Source organism: Carassius auratus, chromosome 14 (assembly GCF_003368295.1).
Source record: "Carassius auratus strain Wakin chromosome 14, ASM336829v1, whole genome shotgun sequence".
In the NCBI taxonomy this organism is placed as follows: domain Eukaryota; kingdom Metazoa; phylum Chordata; class Actinopteri; order Cypriniformes; family Cyprinidae; genus Carassius; species Carassius auratus.
In genome coordinates this window covers 15675806-15690408 of record NC_039256.1, presented here as the reverse complement: position 1 = coordinate 15690408, position 14603 = coordinate 15675806, and the positions used below count along the sequence as shown (strand labels likewise).

Below are 14603 nucleotides of genomic sequence, written 5' to 3'. Positions count from 1 at the left end.
TGCTACTTTTGCATGACAGTATAAATACTGCATGGTACAAAAGCAGCTCTGACATGCAATTAAATATCTACTTTTTACAATTCATGCCAGAAATTTGTAACCAGAAAGCCCTGGGTTGAAATAATACAGATTAAAATTATAGAATTTTTTTCGAGTTAGCTGTTCAATTAAGGCCTGACAATCCACCGCCTGTTGAGCAGTGATGAACAGGCATCCTCTGAGGACAGTGTGCATGCAAGAAGTTCAAATGAAAGCAATGAGTGTGTGTGAGAGGTTAAACTCTCGATGTTCTGGTGTCACTGTGAAGAGCTCTGTGACTCGAGAGGAGGAAGACACACTTCCTATCGATTCATCCACACCAGTGAGTCAACGACACTAAAGGTGACGTTTCTGAGCCAGAGAGACCACGATATAGTGACACACACACACACACGCTCTGATGAGCGTATCTCTAAATGATATCCGATGATCTTCATGATTCTATTGTTCTGTGAGCCATACACAACATTGTCCTTTTAGCTCTCTAGGACAGAAGAGTGTGGTGGGAAAGCTTTTCAAGAGGCTGCTGTGGTTTGTAGTGTGTTCAAGGTGGTTGCCAAAGTGTTATTTTAACCCTCTTGGGGTCTGAGGGGTTTTTTGGGGCCCTGGAGATGTTTTGACTTGCACAGACTTTTGTGTTTTTTCGGTTTCTTATTCTGATTACACAGTATTCCACACAAACTGGGCAACAATACTATGTAAGCATTGTTTATACATGTTTGTGCTCAAAGAAAATACAGTGTATGCCTGTATTAAAGCAACCAACAGATTTTTAAGTGTTATTGCATTGGTTCTCAGGCTGGGGGTTGTACAAGAGATCCTCAAAAGCATTTAAATTAATAAACTAATTCTATAACATTAATAATAACAACAACGATTAAAGTCTTCACTCTAATTGTATTGTATTGCATATTCTCTCTCTCTCTCTCTCTCTCTCTCTCTCTCTCTCTCTATATATATATACACACACACACTATAACAATTTGTATTAATAATAATCTGAAATACTTAAACCATAACTTGACATGTTATATATATTGCATAAACTATAGAATATAGATTTATAATTTATATAATTGTTATTATATGTTAATGTATGCAATTATATACACATTACAAATTATTTAATAAAATAAATCAAATTACAAATTTTATAGCAATAGTAACTCATAATTATTCTAAATGTCTACTCAAACTCTATATATACACAATATACTCTATACTACAATAAAATTATATTATAAACTTTAAAATGTCATAATGCAAATTTGGATCTCTGTACTTAATATTTAGACCTAAACACATTAGACTCGGTATTATGTTAGATAAGGTCTAAAGAATTCATCAAAACTTGAACACCAAAAGATACCGTAGTATTACCATAGTAAAGCATCTTACTGTAGCATGGTATATAACTATCAAACATCTGATATAACTTTCTATACTGAACACAAAATAAGATATTTTGAAGAACAGCTGATGATAGCCATTGACTTCCATAGTATAAAAAAATGATGGTCAATGGCTACAGTCAAATGTTTGGTTAGCTACATTCTTCAAAATATCTCTGAGTAAATGAACATTTTCATTTTTGGGTGAGGCATCTCTTGGACATCAGTTCCAGTCATGTCAGTCATATTCTCATACGGTCATGATATTTCTGTGAGTCAGACCTGCAGTACATATTTAATACCACACCAACACCTTCATTTGTTGTTCCTAATAAATTCTTAAAAGAAACCATTCAGTGGGGAGGACAGAAATAGACCCATTATCCTCTTCCATAGACACTAAAGAGCAAGATTTGCTGTCTAACATCATGAAATCAGAACCAAGGCTCTGAATGTCCGGAAACAAACACCATTTTAGTCCAGGTTACTAAACACAAATCATCAGAATAGGACGCAGTTTGAGTCCATTCGCCTTTCAGTGATTCTGGAACAACTGCTGCATACAAATACACCAGTATAACACACACACCCTGGTGTTCAAGACGGGGCACATCATACAATACTTACACAAATACAATAAAAACATACTATTAATCGTCTGATTATAATGGATGATGATCAAATGGAAATAGATGATGGCTTACCCTTCTCCTGTCTGTCTGTGAAGGTGAGCAGCGAGGGAGTGAATCTTCCTTTCACGATGCAGTGTCTTTCCATCCCTCCCTTTCTCTCACTCTCTTTCTCTCTCACACACACATACACATGCACACACACACATACGCGCGCGCATCCCATTCATAATTTCACAGACAAGCATACACACCCACCAGTCCAGTCACGAACACACACTATGGATGAGTGTAAGAGAATGATGAAGGTGAGACAGAGAGAGATGAAGGGCTGGAAACACTCAAATGCATACAAAAGGTGACCATGTTTGGCAATATTTAATGACATCAAACAACCTTTTTAATAATCAAATCAATGTCTGATTAAAACGTTACAATTAAGTCTCCAGAATATTTAAAACAATGTGTAATGACGCAAAAATTATTTACAAATATTTGCCGAATAAACAGGAGCAAATGAGTGACAAACACACACACACACACACACACACATTATTGTATGCACCTTTTGAACGCATTTTAGTGGTTTACAAAAATTACTTCCCGGGTTCATGACATCACAAACCCAGATAAACCCCGCCCTCATGAAGAGGCAGCAAAGGGGACGAGGCCATGCTGCGTTGCTTCAGAAAAGGGGGAAGAGAAAAACTAGAGGTGCACCTAAAAATCTCTTCATATATTCTAATGGATTCACAGGTTTAAAAATCAATGTTCTAAAGCAAAACAAAATACTTCGTGGCATTTTTTTTTTTTTTTTTTTTTTTTTTTTTTACATTTAGTTGATGACAACACAGTAATGCTCCCCTGCATTTCAGACAAAACGAATCTGAGACAACCATATCAGAGAGGAAGTGAAACATTCTACACACACTAGAGAAAAACAGCAAAATACTGATAAGTGACTTCATTGCTCTAGTTTAAATGACAGTACGTGACTCAATATCAGAGAAGAGATTCATTTAAAGGAAATGTGATCTTTTACTCAACCTCACACCGTTCTAAACCTGTATAACGTTTTGTAGGAGGAAATGAGACATTTTGAAAGTTCACACTGCTCTTTGCTCATACAGTACCATGAAAGCCTGCATGACTTGAGAATCCCTGGAATATTCTGTAGTTTGGCACTGGTTTACTCCCGATTTAGGCAACTGGACTCTTAACATTTACTTTTCTCACAACTGCGAGATATAAAGTCAGATTTGCAATTCGCATTCGCAATTCTGTGCAAAACTGTGAAATGTAAACTTGCAATTGCAAGTTGAATTGTGAGATTGTAAAAAAATAAAATAAATAAATAAATTCAGGCAAATATGTTGAAAAACTCAGAATAGCAAGATGTAAATTTAATAATTCAGAGTTTATATTTCATAATTCTGATGTTTGTCTGAGAATTTGGAGAAAAAAATTATAAATTTAAAGTAAATGTCCAATATATGCTTTCATTTTACACAAAAGAGTAGTACTAGACAAATAATACACAAACAATTTAAATGAATGATCATGGTCATACAGTTTTGGAACAACATCGAGTGGAAATTACATTTAATTTAGGACATTTGAAATAAATTATTTCAAAACTAAATATGACCTTGCTTATCTCATTTCATATCAGATTGTCTCACCAAATGAAACAAAGTGCCTAAAATCACACGCAACACAGTGCAGTTTCACACAACAGCTCACACAAAACCATTTTTAATCAGACCCTAAAACTCACTGTGAACAAAAGAAAAACAAAACACACTCAATATAAAGTCATACTAGATGAGTTCCCATACCAAATATGTTCTGATAAATAAGAGCACACTTGATATTGCACATACAATCTGATATGAAAATAAATACAATTGTTTTAGTAAGCAAATGTAGTTGGATTTTTTTTTAAAGGCAACTTTCTATAATTTTGCATTATTTGACAGGCAGCGTTTCTAAGAGCTCTACATGGCAGTGTCTGTAATTTACAAAATATACACTTTACTCAATCACTCTCAAGGTTAAGAAACCTCAACTCACTCTCTCTCGCTCTCTCACACACACACACACACACACTTGCGTAACCTTTTCAGAGTTTCTCTCCTCCAGTCTCCCATACAGCTAACTGATTTGAGTCTTAAGTTGCTTGAATAGTGCTTGAATGGTTTTCAGGTCAAAGGACACAATCCTGTGTCTGGTCGCAGGAAGTCTGCTCTTCGTTCCCTGCTGGCAGCTGCAGGAACTGCGGTAACTCCAGCTGCTCTTTGGTGAGTAAACCACGCTGGTCCTCCACACGACTGCACTGTGCACGGGACAGCAGCTCAACAAGACCTGAAAGAAAACAGCCCAACAGTTTTGATATGTCAGACAAATACGGTCATATTCAATAGAACACAAGCTATGGCTTAGTGCATACTATTAGTACACTGACCAGTATGCAATAATATGTAATTAATAATAAAACAAATTAAATAACTTAAATGCAAGTGGAATATAATGTTTTCAAAACAAATTAAATGTAAAAATAAATAGATTCAGTCCTCATAATGGATGGACAAATTATGAGCACTGCATTTCTTTCGAAAACACAGGGTAGTTTGCACATGAGATCACATAATGTGCATTTCCTGGCTTTGGCTTTCAGTTGAAGGTTGCATAACTAGCATGTTAATATACACCATAAATGTAAGACTTCTGCATTACCATCCATTTCCTGGTTTCTTCTGGGTCTGGGATTTGCTTTGGCTGTTGGTAAAGCGGCTTGAGTCTCCAAACCAACTAAAACACAGAGATACACGTCATTAAACAGTCTGAGGAGTGAGGAAATGAGATCACAAGAAAGACTGTCAGTTAACACCTCCCACATAATCCTATTTTTAAGGTCTGGTGTAATGTGGTGGTCCCTTCAGCCCTCTCCGCTCCATCTGAAGAGCTACAGCGAGGAAATGAGCTTTCAAACGCTGCTTTAAAGCCTGCAATGACCCCTGAGGTGGAGGTTTCATTTGAGTGGGGCAAAAACACTGTGACGGGAAAGTACAATAAGCCTAACGCAAACTGACACAAGAGAGACAGAGAGAATATCACAAGCGGTTTGCATAACTAAACCCAGAGACATTGATTTAAATCCTGCAAGAAGATACTAGAAGTGGAAAAGAAAAGAAATCGAGTTCATTGTGTTAGCTTGACAGAATTTAAAGCCTAAAAAATACAGACCTCAAGTTTATGTTTTTAACACAGTCTACAGTTTTTTTTCTCTTCATTATCTTGTCCAACTTATCTACTTATTTGTTTTTACTTCAATGTTAGTTTTGTAGAGATTTGTAAAATTAGACAATGTATTTTGAACCATTTGAGCAGATCAAAAGATTTAAGGTAATAAAATGTACTGGGTCTAAACTTTTGCCCAATAATGCACATACACAAATATACAAACTAGAATGATAGATGAGTGAATTATAGAATTTTAATAAAATTTGTAAAAAAATAAATAAATCATTTAAATTTAAATAATTTTTAATAAAATAAATAAAATATTTAAATTAGATGTATTATTTTTATTTATAAAATAAGTTTTTCTACTTAAGTATATTACCAAACACATTTATTTTGTAGATCAATATAAATTGTGCAACAATTTATCAGTTTAAAATGAAAACTGTTAACGCACCTTTAACTTTGTCCAAACACAGTGTTTTGTTGGCAAGACGAAACACGTTTGTACTCATGTTTAGAGGTTCATTTGAGCCACTCTGGAATGAAAGGGAAAAGAAAAAAAAAAGTTTTATTTCAAATGCTCTGTGTGTTCACAAAACTCCCATTGTTCACTGCCTCACACATCAGTTTTTGACATGTGGGATAAAGCGTTTACACACCAGAGTAACCTGCACATCCTGAGGTCGCACTTGGTATTTCTGTAGGACAGTGGAAAGTGTATCGCCCAAATTCTTGCTCGACTTTGCAATGATTCCTATCGTTCTTTCTGCAAACGCAATGTACAGCCTGCACACAAACAAACCTGTCAACATATCTGAGCCCCACGGCGGTTACAGGTAACTAAAACTAGAACCATAAAACAAAATGCTAGAAATAAAATAAATGTCTAAAGAAGATTTTGGGTATTGCAGTTAGCTGATGCTAGATAAGATGCTGGTGTATCCTTAAAAGGTTAAGGGTATTATTTTAATGTTTAAGGTTTTTTCAACTATTGCGTTTATGATTATCTAAGGTCTGTGTGCGTACAATATGTGTGACTCACGCAAATGTAACTTTGAGCTCCAAAGTGAGCTGTTGATCTCCAAACAGAGCGCTGTCCTGATCCAGAGAAAGAGGCTGTCGAGAAGCAAACATTCATTATCCTCACAAATATCATGGTTAAAAAAATAAATAAATAAACTTAGACCAATAATATAGTCTTAAAACTGGTGCATTAAAAAGCTCAGAAGACAAATATATGTAAAACATTTAATATTTAATAGAATAAACTTGTAAATTTTCCATTTCAGCCAAAAAGGGGTGTAAATTTACGTTTCAGTTGTGGCCATTCGCCAAATACATGCATAAACAATTAAAAACCGAATCTAAAAATAAAAACTAACTTGAAATAATAATAAACCAGTAATAGCATCTCGATACTAAAACAACCCATGTATAAATATCTAATTTCACATGCAAAGCATTTAACCAATCAGAGCGGTGTTCATGAACATTATTAAGTCATAAACTGGATGTTTTAATGCCACTCTAAATTGAATTCTCAGAGATCGAGAGAGGGCAGAAAATAATCTTGCAAAACTAAACATTGCTTTTGCAGTAATGGAATTTAAAATAATAGATATAGTATACAAAGACATGATGCAGAGATTGAATGTCAAAATATTTTGCACTATTATTGAACTAACTAAACACTGATCTGACTTGAGCTGAATAATGATACTATTGGCTTTTCACAGCTGATTTAAAGCTGAAATTCATAATTGAAGAGCTTTTACTGGGAAGCTAAAAGTTTAAAACAATCTGTATTGTATAGATCAAATGCAACTTGACAATGCTTGCCGTTGTCAAAGATCTTGTGGAGCCATAAAGCTGAAGTCACAGGTAAGATAAATGTGTGAAGACCTCATTGCCCTCATTTAGGTTGCCAGACTGACCTTATCTTTGCCTTGTAGGTATATGATGACATCTTTCAGAGGAAAGCCTCTCTTCTCACACAGGCTGCTCAGCATGTCTCTGAGGCTCACGCTGGGTTTGGCAGGGGCCAGGCTGGCGGTCCCGTCCGGCAGGTAGACACAGCAGTACTTATCGGCTGTCGGAGAACCACAACTCAAGGCTTCTGGATCAGAGATGGCCACATTGCAGCGCCCGTTCTGACAGAGACAGAACAAACTATTAAAAACATAATGCTTTTCCATTTTTCATTCGAACATATCTTGCAACTGCTGAAATGAAATCAAACTAACTTCTGAGACTTCTAGCTCATGTCTATTATCTTGTTTGCAGAGATGTGTTCAAGCTTTTGGCCAAAAAACAAAAGGAATCCACTCTTAGCTATTTTGCCAGTTTGAAGCAGCTTCCAGAAGAGATAAAAGTATATTATTTTCATACTAAATACTCTTGTATGTTAAACCGTACGTTTTCCCCACAAGGACAGCTAGCAAAAGCAAATCATGCTTTTGTTTAGGCTGTGAAGCTTTTTTTTTTTTTTTAACACTACTAGCCCAATGATTTTAACAGCAGTACATGTCATCATAATACTGAATACGGTGCTATATTTTTGTGGTCCTACATGGATTTGCATTCCCTTCATGAAAAGCAAAAACATTAATTTGGAGGAATATTTGGATTGATGTAGATACCTCAGCTCGCCCAAATCCAGAGACCAACTCCAGACTGCTGTTAGACTTCACTGAGATCTGAGACTCTTTACGAGACACCATCACATGCTGATACGACTGGTCAGCTGAGAAACAAACACTGTTAGCGTAATTATGGCTGAAAAAGCATGCAAACAAAAGAGACATTAAAAAGTTTGAAAGTTTCCATGGATGTTCAGAACAAAAAAAAAACTAGTTTAAGACATTAGTTTCTACCCTTCTGAAACACCTGGTTTCCCCCTACGCCCTTCTTTCTGGTGCAAAACAAACAGCTGGATTGCACCCTTCTTTTTGGTCTAAAAACCATTGCTATAAATTAAACTCAAGAAACAATATAAAAATCTGGTACTATATTTCACGAGCACCAAGAGCTGTGATTGGTGTAATATGTATATTTACAGACATTTTGCCATTCACGCAATAGTGATTCAAGCCAGCAACTACACAATTAACTTTGTTGCTATACCTGTTAGTTGCATGAAAACCATCTGTTATCTATATTGCAATCATTTTTATATACAGAAAGCGATTAAAGATTGTTCTCTTTATAGTCTGTGGAGCACGCAAGTCTGTCAGTGATTTGATTTCTGTATTTTCGCCTGTTATAATCAAATTCACACTCTGCTCTTATTTACATTATTTACGTTATGCTAGTTATGATTAAAGTATTTATGTAGTAATTATGTTGCATTAAGGAGATTATCAATCATCATAGGGACATGACCATGTTCGGCTACAACGCAGCGTTGCATATGCGATGCGAATAGATCAAAATATAATGCTATGATCAAAACTGTCACAGTAGGTGGCTGTTAGAGTGAAAGTTTCAGAGAGAGTTCGTCATGTATAGTAATGCTCATTTTGTATGCAAAAATATCAGCCAATCACAGCAGTGTGCGTTTTCATTGAAGTCTCACAGCAGACACGCCCCTTAAAATGAAGCGTTTAAATCAGTAGAAAATTATCATTTGTATATAAATTATGACCGTTTGCAAAGCATTGCATAAGCCTTTTAACTATGGACAACTTTTAACCATTAGTCACATGAAATATGCATGTTCATGAGAGCGACTCTTGAGATGATGGCATGCACTGCAGACACGTCCACAAAGATGCCGCACACAGATAAAGAAGCACTGAGTCAGATGGTACCTCCCCATGAGCCTCTCTTCTCTAACCTCTTCTTCCTGTTGGTCTTGCTGTCGGATGAGGGCACTTTCAACTCAACACTCTGCTCCAAAAACACAATTATACACGTATAAGCACTTTTTTCACTGTGGTTCATAGACTGATAGCTCACTGACACAGCATCAAATTCCCACGGTGGAGTGGTAACACTTTCTCACACAATTATTCCATTTTAAACAGTTTACACTTGCACTTTATGCTACACAGATTCATTTCAGAGCCCATATTAACAGCATTCACGCTGCACATGCAAGTAGTGTCAGAATAGATCAACTGAAACTCAACTGAAGATCTAAAAAGCACTACAGATATTTTGCAATAAAGACATTATGAAGCAACAAGCCAGTGGACCAAAACTACTCTTATTATTCAAAGGTGACAAAAATAAATGCATAAAAAAAACTTTATATTCAGTACAGTCTAAATTAGACAAATTTAGCATTTTATAGAACATGTTTGGGGTTTAGTCTCTTCTCCATGTAGATTAATTGGCAAATTGAGATTAACACCTCCTGTTAACTGGATTTCTTGATGACCAAGTTTATCGCATTTTATTGCTAACCATTTTAACTATTTCCAACTAATGTAACTTTAAGCATTACAAATTTGTGTGATTCATGTTGTTAATCACTATTAGTTTACTGGCAAGGTACGTAAAACAGGCTGTACCAATCAAAAAAATTCTAATTCAATGTTTTCAACATTGATAAGAAACCCTTCTTGAGCAGCAAATCAGCATATTAAGCTGATTTCTGAAGGATCATGTGACACTGAAGACTGGAGTAATGATGCTGAAAATTCAGCTTTAAAAAGCACAGAAATAAATGACATTTTACAATACATTCACATAGAACATTTTTAAATAGTTTTTTTTTTTATCAAATAATTGCGATATTAGTGCCAAAAGAGTTTAGACTTAAAATGCGGAGGGTTCAAACTTTTGAACGGAAGTGTGGAAATCAATTTTAAAAGCCGAACTGTACATTTCAGAGTCATGTCTGAGATAATCATTTATTATGTTTGGACAGACTGAACTAGTGTATAACAGTGACCTCGTTTCAATTTTTATGGTCACTTCAGATGTTAACATCCGGTCAGAGGTTGGTCAGAATAAGTGGCAAAAACAGCCTGACTTGATAGGAATAGGGTTAGGAGGACTATTGTTTGTGTCACAGGAATGACTCTAAAACATTGATTCCAAACTTGCCTTGAATTGACTTTAAATGTTACCTTTCTGTTATTAGGTGGCGTTGCACTCTTTTTAGACATTTTGCTTCTGGGCTCCGGGGTTCCAACACTGGGAAGAGGACGACCCTCCACACAAGACAGCATGCAGTTCTGGTAGAGCGGAGAGCGGACAAACCTCGTGTAGCTGTCCATTTTCATCAGCTTGAAGATCTACGGAAAATAATCATTTTAATAATGAGACTTCCTCTGGGTACTTGTAGTCAGAACTCTTATAAAGCTGAGGTTGCAATGAAACCTTCATTTGTTATGAATAACCTGATCTTTTGGTTTTAATTTTATCCTATTATACAAAAAATGCTTTACATTATACTTTAATTATCCAATCCCTTTTGCTCATTAAAGTAAAATTATTATATATATATATATATATTTATGATATTTCATGACATGTATATCATGATGAGTATTATACAGTACTGTACAGTACTGGCGTTGACAGTTTATCTTACCACCCACATCTCATACCTGTCCCTGTGCTTTATTGAACATGTCGGGCGTAGGCGTCTCTAATGCACTCTCTTCAATCTGGGCCGTATCGTCGATATTAACCGCATGCAGAGAGCTCTCAGAAAGAAAACTGTCGTAGATGGAACGCGCCTCTTTCTTCAGCTGATGGGGGACATTTGAGAGTTTTAGGGTGATAACTGCTAGTTATGACCATAGATTTAGATCATACAGAGAAGAAAAAGTGCAGATGCACATGGCAAACACTCAAACACAAATCAATGAGCAAAACTAGAATTTCTAGTGAATAGATCACTGGGATGTTGTTATAAGGGTTTTTCAGCTCAGCTCAGGTTAAAACCCATTAATTGTGCAAGATCCTAGTTTTGTTACATTTCATCAATTGATTACAATGTTGATGGAGACACATGGGCTGCTATCCTGCCCTTGAGAAAGGCATTAAACCCACGGTAGCTTTAAGAAAAAACGTCTGTTTTACTTAAAAATAATACAGAAAAATCTGCTGATTTCAAGTTATAATGTATCTTCGGAAATCCAAAATTCTAATTTAAATGGGATTTTTAGTTTAAATGGGTTTAAATAAGATTTTCTTCTTTTTAATTAGATTTTTACATTGGATTTTCGTTTACAAGAAGTTAAACAAGTGCTTTGCATACCTCTTCCAGTCTAGTGGCTGGGATTTTCTTGAACTTTTCACAGGCTTCGTAGAACAGAATATTCTCAGCACTCACCTCGGATTTGAGAAACTCCTGTGAGACAGGAAGAAAGAAAGAAAAGCACAACACTTCAATGATTCACACATTTAATTAACAAAAGCCCTAGGTGTAAATTATGTGTTTTTACCCATGAATGAGTGCTTCCTTTTTATCACGAGCAGTGACATTTGTGCATCAGCTTGCTACATGCTGACACATAAAACTAGTTTTAATAACCTGAAATCCTGATCAACTGCTTGGATGTGAAGAGGTCATATTTTATTATGCTTATATCTAATGCTACTGTCAACAACATGGGGGAAAAAAACAAATGGTTTAATTTTATATCAGATGCGAAAGCCATATCTCTTGAAAACTAATAGCATTCATATAATTTGCAGAAACAAGAGGTTTGTTTAACTCACAATCCCTAACACTGATATGAATCTTGCATATGGTGTGGTATATCTCTAAATGCTCCCACTCAAAAAATAAAATAACCACAGAGGCCCAAACTGATCAAATTTATGCAGTTTGGAACAGATGCTGATATTTAAAGGTCGCAAAAGTAAGATAAATTCTGATAGCTTGTAAAGTAAATCAATGAGATCTTTATTAACAGTATAAACATAAAATGATAGAAATATCAGTGGTCACTCTGGATCTCCAATAATGTGTCTTCGTAAGAAGATATTTAAATGTTTAGTTTGATGATCAAAAACAAAATGCAATGTCATACACAGATGAATGAGAGATAAACAAATAAACGTTCCTCAAAGTCAAATTTGATATTCAATGATTTTTCAGAGAAAAAAAATAATGATGGATAATCAAACCAACATTGGCTTCATAAAAAGCAGCACTGAATCTTACGGTGAAGTATCGCACACCGACACGGTCTTCAAGCAGGTGTTCGAAACACACCGCCCAGCTGACCACCCGACTGGCTGGACCATCAGCCCCTTGAGGACCACCGGTCCTGCTCGAGCTCTCTGATAGGCTGGAGCTGCTGCCACGACTGGGTAACTTGGAGTTGAGCTCTGCACGGAGATGACAGTTAGAGATGAGTAAGACATGCATAAAAAGTGGTTTACGTGATTGACATGATGCAGTGGGTGACCCACTTGTGATCGGATCACAAGACTGACAAGAAGAGTAGAGACAACACTCACCCCCATCAGAAACCGCCTGGGTCTGCAACACCAAACAAACACAATCAGTCTACCATGAAATCAATGGAGGCCTGTATCACAGTCATGAATTAATGTATCACAGGAAATCACATTCTAACAGCTGCATGGTTTTTTTTTCCTGAGCTGTACACTCAAACAGGAAATGGGTGTGTTTGATGTTAGTAAAAAGTTCATTAGGAGACATCACACGACTCAAGCAGCAGTCACATTTAGTGAGGTTAGCTTTCAACTGACCCACTGGGCAAAAACATGTTTGTGTGATAGAAAGTTGCACTGCCATGGAAACAAAGTGAAAACCTGATTGCAAAATGCTTATTTTCTCAGCGGCTCATCATGCTTTCGCATTTCTTCTTAAACACAATTTGACAAGACATCTAAATGAAGACACACCATGGATTGCTTTTTTATACAAGCTAATTGCAATAACTGCAAACAATAACATTGACTTTTTTTGTTGTTGTTGTTGTTGTTTTTAAAATCACAAAAAAGGAATTGAAAGCTTTTGCCAAAATGGATTTTTGTAAGACTTACAGAGAATTTTCAGGAGAATGTTATATAAAAATATAATTTTATATTATATAATTCTAATTATTACCCTACAGATTTAAAGGAATGGTTCACTCAGAAATGCATTTTTTTTTTTGATTGGAGAAAGCTTGGATTATGGACTGGTTAAAATTGTTTTTATTTTTTGTTTGTTTTGTAAGTTAAACATCTTGATGGATTTGTTTCTTGCAAACACACAGCTTTTTGCTTTACAACATGTTCATTGATATACTGGAGTGATGTGGATTTCTTGTGCATCATTGTGATGTGTTTATCAGCTATTTGGACTCTCATTCTGACGGCACCCATTCACTGCAGAGGATCCATTGGTGAGCAAGTCCGTAATGCTACATTTCTCCAAATCTGTTCCCCTGAAGAAACAAACTCATCTACATCTTGGATGGCCTGAGGATGAGTACATTATCAGCATATTTTAATGTTTGGATGAACTATTAATTTTACCTAAAAATAAACACTGCTGAATTTTTAGCAATATATTTACTTGTACGCATCACACAGACATGTTGCCGTTTACATTGCATTCAAGCTATGCATCTTATTGATTCATAGATTCCCCCGGAACTGAACCAGTGACTTAGTTCCAATTATGAATCATCTTTGCCCCTGAAGACATCCCTAGACTTCTCCAAAGCTGCTTTGTCAGATTCACCTCAACTTCGGGGGACAATTTTGTCCTCAAATCAAACACACACGACGAAAAATCCTCTCTGACTGACTGACTGTGGATGGAAAAATGCACCAAGACTAGTTAAACAAGCCAGCCAGAAGAAAACACCGGTCATGAAACAGTAGCAACAAATTTACGACTCCTCAAAGAAAACCGCTCAATTATCTCCCTGTGCCACAGTCGGAATTTCTAACAGCTGAAATGCTCAACTAAACACCATAAACCAAAATCCATCACCTTCTGGATTATAAATGTTCATCGGATGTTCATGTAAAAGTTCATAAAAATTTTTGATTGCTGAGATGAAATATTAAATGATCATGAAACAACTCTGAACATATGCACACAACCACACACCCATTAAACCGAACCGATCAGTGAAGCCTCATCCTTGAGCTGGAGAAAACCCCCCAGCAGGCCTGAACCAGACTTACCATCTGACCCGCTGGCACTGACAGAGTGTTCATTTTCTTGGACATGGCCACATCAGGGTACGACACCGAGGACGTCGCTCCAAACTGTTCCCCTATACAGCTACGCTGCCTGCCAGCCCTCTTTCTTACAGCTCTTGTCACTTCCTGTTTCAAAGGGAAGTCTTACCATAGCAACACACCGCAA

The 14603-nt window shown here is 36.2% G+C and overlaps 1 pseudogene; it reads right to left on the bottom strand.

Annotated features, from left to right (window-relative positions):
- Positions 1 to 2860: 2860 nt before the first annotated feature.
- Positions 2861 to 14603, bottom strand: LOC113113792 (regulator of G-protein signaling 14-like; annotated as a pseudogene).